General features: G+C 42.0%; 1 protein-coding gene across 5 annotated transcripts in view; it reads left to right on the top strand.

Moving 5' to 3' along the window:
* Positions 1–12,472, top strand: part of phf14 (PHD finger protein 14) — a 444,962-nt gene that overhangs the window by 373,450 nt on the left and 59,040 nt on the right. The window contains exon 18 of one of the 5 annotated variants that reach the window (XR_011593352.1): positions 12,145–12,370. The exons of the other annotated variants lie outside the window; for them this stretch is intronic. The gene's annotated coding sequence lies outside the window, so the exon portion shown is untranslated. The remainder of the gene's footprint in view (positions 1–12,144; positions 12,371–12,472) is intronic. 5 annotated transcript variants of the gene reach the window in all.

Raw genomic sequence — 12,472 nt, 5'->3', positions numbered from 1 at the left:
TTGTGCCGTCAACTCATTTACTTTATTTCGAATGCTGCGTGCGTTTAGGTAGAGTGTTTTAATACAAGTTTTTAAACCATGATTTTTAGTTTTGACCCCTCCTGCAGCCCCTTTATATTCATACATATTGTCCCTTCCTATCATCTTGTGCTTTACACTTACCCCAGTGCTAGTCTGCTCTGTTGCCTCCTGTCTTTTGCATTCTTTCTTGGGGTCCTGCTCATCTGACCTCTCACCCAGTCTAACTAGCTCAGAGCCCTCTCCTGGGTTCCGAATACTCCTTGCATTGAGGCACCGAGCTTTCGTGCTTGCCTTTTTATTACACTTTGGCCCTTTAGAATTTTGCTGTACAGTGGCCCTTTTTGTTTTTTGCCTTGGGTTTCTCTGCCCTCCACTTTTACTCATCTCTTTTCTGTCTTTTGCTTTTGTCTCCATTTTGTTTCTCTCTGTCTCCCTGCAATGGTTCCCATCCCCCTGCCATATTAGTTTAACTCCTCCCCAACAGCACTAGCAAACACTCCTCCTAGGACATTGGTTCCGGTCCTGCCCAGGTGCAGACCGTCCGGTTTGTACTGGTCCCACCTCCCCCAGAACCGGTTCCAATGCACCAGGAATTTGAATCCCTCCCTGCTGCACCACTTCTCAAGCCACGTATTCATCTGAACTGTCCTGCGATTCCTAATCTGACTAGCTCGTGGCACTGGTAACAATCCTGAGATTACTACTTTTGAGGTCCTACGTTTTAATTTAGCTCCTAGCTCCTTAAATTCGTCTCGTAGGACCTCATCCCCGTTTTTACCGATATCGTTGGTACCAATGTGCACCACGACAACTGGCTGTTCACCCTCCCTTTTCAGAATGTCCTGCACCCGCTCCGAGACATCCTTGATCCTTGTACCAGGGAGGCAACATACCATCCTGGAGTCTCGGTTGCGGCCACAGAAACGCCTATCTATTCCCCTTACCATTGAATCCTCTATGACTGTCGCTCTCCCACTCTTTTTCCTGCCCTTCTGTGCAGCAGAGCCAGCCACGATGCCATGAACTTGGCTGCTGCTGCTCTCCCCTGATGAGTCATCCCCCTCAACTGGGGGCAGTAACTGAAGGGAAGAGGGACTACCTGCGCCCGGCACGAAAGTCATGCCTCGGCCGTGAAATTCCGATTACCACCCTTCACGGGAAGTGAAACACAATGTTGTGCGCTCTACTTCCCTTAGGGATAGGTTCGGGGGCACTTCGCGGTCTTTCCACGTAGCGCTGGCATGTTTCAACGCCCGCCCCTTCCATTAAAGGAGAGGGACACCATGAACTCTGCAGGCCCTTTGGAGGTCTCCACTGGGCCACCAGGGCTAACGGGTGCCATGGCCACATCCCGGTACTGAGACGGAGTGCCGGGCTGCACGATTGCAAAAGGAGCGGCGACCGGTAAAAGAGAGAAAAAACAAATATGGCGGCACGTGCACAGCGCACCTCCCCTTTAAGGTTCACCCCACGATGGGTGACAATCCCGGTTCACGACCTGTGAGGCTGGCGCTAGCTGTGAGGGACTTCCTGCCACGGGGTGGAAAGGGGCCGCTGCGGGGCAAAAAGGGGTCGGCGCGCACGGTGATAGCGTCATCGCCAGTGGCGCAGCGGCCGGGGGCGCAGCGGTAATGTTTTCACACCTAGCCCCCCCACCCACCCCCCGGGCAAAAACTGTTTCACACCCGTTAGAGACCCCGGAGACGCTAACGGGAGATGCAGAGCAGGGGAATTTCAGTCCCATAATATCTTACTCTAATTTATACTAGCAGACTTCCTGTGGTATTGTTCATGGTAAGTCACATGATATGCTATTTTATGCTGTATAATATAAGTATTATGGGACTGGTAGCTGTATTTTTGTGTGCAAATTATGTAATTATGAATCATGTCCTTGATTATCATCATGCATTTGTTTAGATACGTAGTAAATTTTATGTCTTTTTTAAAGTACAGGAACTAAAGGAAGATTATAGGACTGATGCTGCAGGTGGTAGGTATTAAGCATTTAGAAATACTGAAGAGGGGGTGATATTTTTAACTGGTGTTGGAAGAGTGGCCTAAGAGGAGTAGAGGGTTAATGGTGTGGGGATTCGGTGTAAAGAGTAGCAGGAGAGTATATATTAGGAGGTTGGGAGAACATTGTGGAGGGAAATTTCTGGGTGTGGCAGTACTGGGAGGGATTTCTAGTGAGGATGGCAGTGGAGTGGGATAAGAGTTGCGGGGTAATACTGAAAAAAGTGCTATAGCCGTGGTTGTGACTATAACCTGGGAACTGGCTATAAGTATGTTTAAGGCACTTACCGTCCTTTTACTGTCAAGGCAAAAGCACAGTAAGTGATTTTAAAAGCTTTAAAGCAGTTCACGAATCCCAATCAGATAGATTGTGATAGGTGTTCTTATCAAGGGTGGTTTGGCATTGAGGCATGGGGGGAGCATGGGCATTCCATGACAGTAGGAGTGAGCAGGGTGGGAGAAGGGGGCAAAGGAGAATAAAAGTTGTGTAACTTCGTCCCCCTTCCCCTCATTAGAAAAGGAGTGCTGGGGAAGCTTCTGTTATTTTCAGTGCACACTGAGCTTATAAATTGGTAATTACAGTATAAGCACACAATCGGGTAGAAATTGCTCCCCGCACCCTCCGTTTCACTGGTTTTTACAGCAGCTATGTTAGAGGTCGCCCCTTGAGCAAAATTCCGCTCTTTGTTGTTATTTTAATTTGTTGTTATTTTAATTTGGATCTGGAAGTCGCTCTTAGAAACATAGAAACATAGAAAATAGGTGCAGGAGTAGGCCATTTGGCCCTTCGAGCCTGCACCGCCATTCAATGAGTTCATGGCTGAACATGCAACTTCAGTACCCAATTCCTGCTTTCTCGCCATACCCCTTGATCCCCCTAGTAGTAAGGACTACATCTAACTCCTTTTTGAATATATTTAGTGAATTGGTCTCAACAACTTTCTGTGGTAGAGAATTCCACAGGTTCACCACTCTCTGGGTGAAGAAGTTTCTCCTCATCTCGGTCCTAAACGGCTTACCCCTTATCCTTAGACTATGACCCCTGGTCTGGACTTCCCCAACATTGGGAACATTCTTCCTGCATCTAAACTGTCGAACCCCGTCAGAATTTTAAATGTTTCGATGAGATCCCCTCTAATTCTTCTGAACTCCAGTGAACACAAGCCCAGTTGATCCAGTCTTTCTTGATATGTCAGTCCCGCCATCCCGGGAATCAGTCTGGTGAACCTTCGCTGCACTCCCTCAATAGCAAGAATGTCCTTCCTCAAGTTAGGAGACCAAAACTGTACACAATACTCCAGGTGTGGCCTCACCAAGGCCCTATACAACTGTAGTAACACCTCCCTGCCCATGTACTCAAATCCCCTCGCTATGAAGGCCAACATGCCATTTGCTTTCTTAACCGCCTGCTGTACCTACATGCCACCCTTCAATGACTGATGTACCATGACACCCAGGTCTCGTTGCATCTCCCCTTTTCCTAATCTGTCACCATTCAGGTAATAGTCTATCTCTCTGTTTTTACCACCAAAGTGAATAACCTCACATTTATCCACATTATACTTCATCTGCCATGCATTTGCCCACTCACCTAACCTATCCAAGTCACTCTGTAGCCTCATAGCATCCTCCTCGCAGCTCACACTGCCACCCAACTTAGTGTCATCTGCAAATTTGGAGATACTACATTTAATCCCCTCGTCTAAATCATTAATGTACAATGTAAACAGCTGGAGCCCCAGCACAGAACCTTGCGGTACCCCACTAGTCACTGCCTGCCATTCTGAAAAGTACCCATTTACTCCTACTCTTTGCTTCCTGTCTGCCAACCAGTTCTCAATCCACATCAGCACACTACCCCCAATACCATGTGCTTTAACTTTGCACAATAATCTCTTGTGTGGGACCTTGTCGAAAGCTTTCTGAAAGTCCAAATACACCACATCAACTGGTTCTCCCTTGTCCACTCTACTGGAAACATCCTCAAAAAAATTCCAGAAGATTTGTCAAGCATGATTTCCCTTTCACAAATCCATGCTGACTTGGACCTATCATGTCACCTCTTTCCAAATGCGCTGCTATGAAATACTTAATAATTGATTCCATCATTTTACCCACTACCGATGTCAGGCTGACCGGTCTATAATTCCCTGTTTTCTCTCTCCCTTCTTTTTTAAAAAGTGGGGTTACATTGGCTACCCTCCACTCCATAGGAACTGATCCAGAGTCTATGGAATGTTGGAAAATGACTGTCAATGCATCCGCTATTTCCAAGGCCACCTCCTTAAGTACTCTGGGATGCAGACCATCAGGCCCTGGGGATTTATCGGCCTTTAATCCCATCAATTTCCCCAACACAATTTCCCGACTAATAAGGATTTCCCTCAGTTCCTCCTCCTTACTAGACCCTCTGACCCCTTTTATATCCGGAAGGTTGTTTGTGTCCTCCTTAGTGAATACAGAACCAAAGTACTTGTTCAATTGGTCTGCCATTTCTTTGTTCCCCGTTATGACTTCCCCTGATTCTGACTGCAGGGGACCTACGTTTGTCTTTATAACCTTTTTCTCTTTACATATCTATAGAAGCTTTTGCAGTCCGTTTTAATGTTCCCTGCAAGCTTCCTCTGGTACTCTATTTTCCCTGCCCTTATCAAACCCTTTGTCCTCTGCTGAGTTCTAAATTTCTCCCAGTCCCCGGGTTCGTTGCTATTTCTGGCCAATTTGTATGCCACTTCCTTGGCTTTAATACTATCCCTGACTTCCCTTGATAGTCACAGTTGAGCCACCTTCCCTTTTTTATTTTTACGCCAGACAGGGATATACAATTGTTGTATCCATGCGGTCACTAAATGTCTGCCATTGCCCATCCACTGTCAACCCCTTAAGTATCATTCGCCAATGTATCCTAACCAATTCACGCCTCATACCTTCAGAGTTACCCTTCTTTAAGTTCTGGACCATGGTCTCTGAATTAACTGTTTCATTCTCCATACTGATGTAGAATTCCACCATATTATGGTCACTCTTCCCCAAGGGGCCTCGCACAACGAAATTGCTAATTAATCCTCTCTCATTACACAACACCCTTAATGGGGGTCGTGACTATACGAGAGGGGCGGATACGTAGCGGTGGCAACACCTGAGGGGCGGAAGTTGGGGCGGTGCTGAGTGGCCGTCGCGATGACGTCATCACGCCACCCTTTCACCACGGCTCTCCCCTTCACTTAAAGGGGCGAGAGCCTTTGCGATTTTAAAACTTCGGTCCACTGGGCCACCAGGGTGGCTTTCGGCCAGGCAAACGGCTTGGCACCCAAGAGGGGGTGCCAGGCTGTCTTTTGGCGGCCTGGCCGAACCCGGGGGCATAATTGTCGGTCTGACATGGCAGTCCTTTAAGAGTGGTAATAGATGTTTTTTTTAAACAATTACAAAATTGATTGAATTCTGATTTGTTTTCCCTTGACCTGAGACTCAGGAAAGAAGCTGTAGCCAATCGATGCTAGTAGAGGAAAAAGGAAAGCTAGCACTTCAGTAAAATAATCAATAATAATGATCTCTGATTTGATCATTTATATTTAAAACCTGGCTGTAGAAATTATATGTGGTGATTCCTAATCAGTTTTTAAAAAATCAAAACATTACATGTTGTAATTTCACAGATAAAATTTTGTGTTGACAAAAATAAATATTTAATTATTATATGAATTCACCTGTTGGTTTACTAAAGCAAACATACTATTTTGTGCTTTTCAAACACACTAAAGTTAATATACACATAAAATTACAAAAAACATAGCTTTTCTAGAATATGCTATATCCTGTGGCCTCAACTATTCACTATATTCATTAATGACTTAGATAACACAATAGAAAGCCATATATCCAAATTTGTTGTTGACACAAAGATAGGTGGCATAGTAAGTAGCGTAGACGGGAGCATAAAATTATAAAAATTACAATGATAGTTAAATGAATGGGAAAAATTGTGGCAGATGGATTTCAATGCAGGTAAATGGGAGGTCATCCATTTTGGACCAAAAAATGATAGATCTCGTATTTTTTAAATGGTGCAAAGCTAGGAACAGTGGAGGTTCATAAGTTTTAGGGACTCACCATGTACATAGATTACTAAAATGTAGTAGGTAAAAAAAAATCAAAAATGCAAATGGAATGTTATCCTTTATATCTAGAGTGCTAGAATATAAGGGGAGGGAGTTATGCTACAGCTATACAAAACCCTGGTTAGATCACATCTGGAGTACTGTGTACCGTTCTGGGTACTGTACCTTGGAAAGGATATATTGACCTTGGAAAGAGTGCAGCTCAGCTTCACCAGAATGTTACCAGGGCTCCAATGGTTAGATTATGAGGAGAAATTACATAAACTAGGCTTGTATTCCCTGGAATTATAAAAGATTACAGGGCGATATGATTGAGGTTTTTAGGATTTTTAAAGGAATTTTTGGGGGTGATAGAGAGAAACTTTTTCCTCTTGTGGGGGAATCAAGGACAAGTGGACATAACCTTAAAATCAGAGCCAGGTCATTCAGGAGAAATGTTAGGAAACACTTCTTCAAACACAAGGTGGTAGAAGTGTGGAACACTCACCCACAAAAAGCTGTAGATGCTAGCTCAATTAATAATTTTAAATCTGAGATCGATAGTTTTGTACACTGGCTCTGAGTCGGAAGGTTGTAGTTTCAAGTCCCATTCTAAAAACTTAGACACAAAATTTATGCTGACACTTCAGTACAGTACTGAGGGAGTGTTGCATTGTGGGAGGTGCCATCTTTTGGATGAGACGTTAAAACGTGGTCTCGTCTGCTCTCAGGTGGATGTAAAAGATCATATGGCACAATTTTGAAGAAGAGGAAGTGAGTTCTCCCTCAAAAATATTTATGCCTCAACCAACACCTAAAGACAGATTGTCTTGTCATTTTAACATTACTGTTTGTGGGCGCCTACTGTGCATAAATCGAATGTCGCATTTCCTATATTACAACAGTGTCTACACTTCAAAAGTTGACTATAAAGTGCTTTGGAAGCAACTTCTTCCTTTAACACATTGTCTAAAGAATGGCATCTTATTCTGAAGAAACTTTTTCTAAAATTGATTTTTTTTAAATATATATTGTATGCACCCCATCTTTAGTTTGGTGCTATTCTGTTATCATCCACTGGAAAGTTGTGTGGAACCTCACAATTGCTTAGCTTCGGAATTTACCTGCCAGCGAGCAAACAGACAAGGAAATGTTTGTAAAGAATAATAGGCATGAATCCGCATTCTGCTGCTCCATGGTTCAGCATTTAGAAGCATCAATCTGCTGCCAGTCTCTTAAAATTTTAACTGAACTTTTAGTCATATTTAGAGTATTGTATGTCTGTATCATTTTGGAAAACTTTGTCATCTCTATAGCGCTATTTATATTGCTTTTCAAATACTCAGGACATCCCAAAGGTCTTCAAAACCAATTAAGTACCTATTAAATTTGGTCACTATTATAATGAAGACAAAAACAGCAGCCAATTGTGTACAGCAAGGTCCCACAAATAACAGTAAAATAAATAACCAGGCAATCCATTTTGATGCTGCTAATTCAGGATTAAACATTCGCCAAGACACCGGAAAAACTCCCTTGTTCTTCAAATAATGCCATGGGATATTTTACTCCAGCTGAGTAAGCAGACAAGGCCGTGGGTCGCATTTCGTCTAAAAGACATCACCTCAGACAATGCAGCACTTTCTCACTGTTGCACTGACAATGCCAGCCTATATTATGTACTCAGATCTATGGAGTAGGACTTAAATCCACAGCCTTCTAACTCAGAGGCTAGAATGTTACCAAGGTTGACACCAAGGTAAAATGTCCAGGACTTACTCTAATTTGCTTGGCTGCGCAGAAAGTTTTCCTTAATATCCAATTTTTGGCATATTTCTGTGGTATTCTTCGTGCAGTGGTATGATTCTGTGATACATATATACTTAATTTCAGCCACAGAGTGGTGCTGTTTAGCAGGTGAACTATAATGTACAATAATTAGCACAACCACTGTTTTACAGAGCCAAATATCATTTTTATTACATAGGATTCAGTAATTTTTAACCAGTATTTTGAAGGTCAAATTCCACAATTCCATAATTTTTTCTGTGAATTAGTGACCTTGTATTGAAATATTAAACAATGAAGAAATGGATGGCTCAGGAGGTACAGGATCCTCTGGAGCTGGTAGCATTCTTAAGAATAAAAGCCAGTCATAGTCCTCAACCAGTGCAGTCTCAGAAAGAGCAACACCCCTAAGCTCAAATGAAGAGCCTTTCCCACCTGCCTCTTGTCTTTCCCCACTTGTCTGCAACCTTCCCATTTTTAATATTCTGTTCAATTTGCCCTGTCTCCTCCATTCTTCTGAGCTTCAGATTTTATTTGGAGTATACCTTTCCAACAATCTCACACAGCTCTTTGAGAAAGCTATTTGGGCTTCTTCACTATTTTGAAAATAGTCTTCTGATAAAACTTCTGATTACTATAGGATTCAATATATCCTTTCCCTAAAAGCTAAATAAAATACTTTATTCTCTCAGTTCCTTTTCTGATATGCCTTACCTGCATGGTTGTCTTTTACCAGTTTTCCATAGTTTTTTTTTCTCAGAATTTGACGATTTGAATTATCTCAAATATGTTGGTACAGGGGTAGTTGTTTGTTTGGTCGACGCTATTCCAGAATTTTCATTTAGAATAATACAGTGAAGAAAGTAGAATCTTACATTGTGTTGTTGATTTTAATTTGCATGTACCCTTTATCTTAATTTACTTCAAAAGTAAAATCAGTACACCAACTAATCCAGATTTATCTAGCATCTTGCTGCTATTTGTGCTGTGGTGGTTTGATTTTGATCTACAGCACCTTATCTGCAGCATTGCAGTCCAACGACTTCTGCAATGTTCAAAGCAGTGAGTATTATAATTAATTATTTTAGGAATTATGGATTTAAAATCATGAAATGGATACAACTTGATTAATTTTGTTTATGGGCATTGTTTGCTGGATTATTGTATATTTCTTCGTATATTAGAATTCTACATGAATATTCAATATTGAAGCTGTCCAGAGCACCTTTTATTTTTTCATGCAATCATAGAATCCTAAAAATTTACAGCACAGAAGGAGGACATTCGGCCCATCATGTCCGTGCTGACTGACAAAGAGCTGTCCAACCTAATTCCACTTTCCAGCTCTTGGATCATAGCCTTGTAGGTTGCGGCACTTCAAGTGCAAATCCAAGTACTTTTTAAATGTGCTGAGGGTTTCTGCCTCTACCAGCCTTTCAGGCAGTGCGTTCCAGACCCCCACCACACTCTGGATGAAAATATTTCTCCTCAAAACCCCTCTAAATCTCCTACAAATTCCTTTAAATCTATGCCCCCTGGTTATTGACCCCTCTGCAAAGGGAAATAGGTCATTCTTATCCACTCTACCTCAGCCCCTCATAATTTTATTAAACACTTCAATTAAATCTCCCTTCTGCCTCCTCTGTTCTAAAGAAAACAACCCCAGCCTACCAATCTTTCCTCATAGCTAAAATTCTCCAGTCCAGGCAACATCCTCGTAAATCTCCTCTGTACCCTCTCTAGTGCAATCACATCTTTCATGTTATGTGGTGACCACAACTGCATGCAGTACTCTAACTGTGGCATAACTAGTGTTTTATACAGTTCAAGCATAACCTCCCTGCTCTTATATTCTATGCCTTGGCTAATGAAGGCAAGTATCCGTATGCCTTCTTAACCGCCTTATCTACCTGACTTGCTACCTTCAGGGATCTGTGGACATTCACTCCAAGGTCCCTCTGTTCCTTTACATTTCTCAGTATCCTACCATTTGTTGTGTATTCCCTTGCCTTGTTAGTCCTCCCCAAATGCATTACCTCACACTTCTCTGGATTGAATTCCATTTGCCACTGTTCTTCCACCTGACCAGTCCATTAATATCTTCCGGCAATCTATAGCTTTCTTCTTCATTATCAACCACTCGGACAATTTTTGTATCACCTGCAAACTTCTTAATCGTACCCACTACCTTCAAGTCTAAATCATTGATGTATACCACAAAAAGCAAAGGACCCAGCGCTGAGCTCTGCAGAACCCTACTGTAAACAGCCTTCCAGTCACAAAAACACCCATCGGCCATTACTCTTTGCTTCATGCCTCTGAGCCAATTTTGGATCCAATTTGCCACTTTACCTTGAATCAAAAGCCTTGCTAAAATCCATATACACTATATCAAATACACTACCCTCATCGACCCTCCTTGTTACCTCCTCAAAAAATTCAACCACGTTAGTCAGACACGACCTTCCCTTAACAAATCTATGCTGACTGTCCTTGATGAATCCGTGTCTTTCTAAATGAAGATTTATCCTGTCCCTCAGAATTTTTTTATAGTAATTTTCCCACCACTGAGGTTAGGCTGACTAGCTTATAATTATGCCTTTTTAAACAATGGTACAACGTTAGCAGTCCTCCAGTCCTCCGACACCACAGCTGTAGCCAGAGAGGATTGGAAAATGATGGTCAGAACCTCTGCTATTTCCTCTCTTGCTTCTCTTAACAGCCGAGGATGCATTTCATCCGGGCCTGGGGATTTAACCACTTTCAAAGCTGCTGAGCCCTTAATACTTCCTCTCTCTCTATGTTTCTTTCATCTAATATTTCACACTCTTCCTCCCTGATTGCAATGTCTGCATCATCCCTCTCTTTTGTGAAAACAGACGCAAAGTATTCATTAAGAATCCACTTCCGCCTCCACACACAGGTTACCTTTATGGTCTCAAATAGGCCCTACTCTTTCCTTAGTTATCCTCTTGCTCTTAATGTATTTATGAAACATCTTTGAGTTTTCCCAAAGTTGGGTTTTCCCAATGTTCCAATGCAGCTCAACGCAAGCTCGAGGAACAGCACCTCATCTTTCGTTTAGGCACTTTATAGCCTTCTGGACTCAACATCGAGTTCAACAATTTCAGATAACCTCTGCCTATTTTTGGCTCCCTTCCTCTCTCTTTAAAGGAACATACTTGCTCTGAAGCCTCACTATCTCCTCCTTGAATGCCTCCCACTGCTCTGACACTGATTTACCTTCAAGTAGCTGTTTCGAGTCCACTTTGGCTAAATCACACCTCAGCTTAGCAAAATTGGCTTTTTCCCAATTGAAAACTTTTATTTCTGGGCCATCTTTGTCTTTTTCCATAACTACCCTAAATCTAACTGAATTATGATCACTACCACCAAAATGCTCTCCCTGATACCCCTTTCACCTGCCCAGCTTCATTCCCTAAAACTAAGTCCAGAACCGCCCCCCTCTCTTGATGGGCTTGCTAAGTACTGGCTAAAAAAGTTCTTCTGAATGCATTTTAAGAATTCTGCACCCTCTATACTTTTCACATGAATTAGTTAATATAACAGTGACTACACTCCAAAAGTACTTCATTGGCTCTAAAGTGCTTTGAGACATCCGGTGGTCGTGAAAGGCGCTATATAAATGCAAATCTTTCTTTCTTAGTTGAAATCCCCTCCTATTACTGCCCTTGTCCAATTTTGTCTTTTGCCTTGCTCGTTTATCCAATTTTACTTCAAGCTCAAATCTATCAACAGCATAACACATGATTTCACAAAAACAGTTGTTAGAAGAGTCGGGTTAACATTTTGTTCCCAATTCATTGAGACCCAATTTGTCTCCTTGGGCTAAATATATCTATTTTTATCTTGGATAGTGCCTTAGAAGGTATATTCTTACAAAGGACTGAAGCCGTGCATTTTTACAGAAACTTCTTTTAACGGTTTTGGTTGAATTTAATTGCCTTAACACTTTTCAACAAAACTGATGAAACAAACCTGCATGAAGCTAAACACGCAAACATTTTGTCCCATTCTACAGGCTCTTCTGAAACTGATGGAGCTTGATAGACATTTTAACAAGCTTTTTTCTTCGGATTGCAATGTTACAAGTGTGTGTCTTGTGTTTCATGTACTTCGTAATTGATTATAATAAATTGCTTTTATGAAATTGATTATAATGTAAGTTGGATTTTTCTCACTTACTATTTTCTGAGTTTAGCATGAACAGAAAAATACATAATGGCCTGGAATTTGCGGTTGTAATGACAACGAAACTGTCAGCGTTCGCTGTCATTGCTGTGTAAAACGGAACAAAAATTTTGGCAGTGCACGTGCGCAATTAAACATGGAAATCTGGAAGTTGCTGTCAGTGATACCCTGCTCCTCCACAAGGTGCGCTGTTGCCATCTTTGTAGATCCAATCAGCATTGAATCAATGATTTGAGGTGAAGTTCAACTTTATACGCACTATTCTCGCTGTAAAAAACATTGACAAATTTAAGCCTTGTTAATGAGGTGCAACTGAGTTTTTAGAGGCTTCAGTTACT

This window comes from Pristiophorus japonicus, chromosome 5, assembly GCF_044704955.1.
Source record: "Pristiophorus japonicus isolate sPriJap1 chromosome 5, sPriJap1.hap1, whole genome shotgun sequence".
NCBI lineage: Eukaryota > Metazoa > Chordata > Chondrichthyes > Pristiophoridae > Pristiophorus > Pristiophorus japonicus.
Note: the sequence above shows the minus strand (reverse complement) of the source record. Positions and strands in the feature narration are given on the sequence as shown.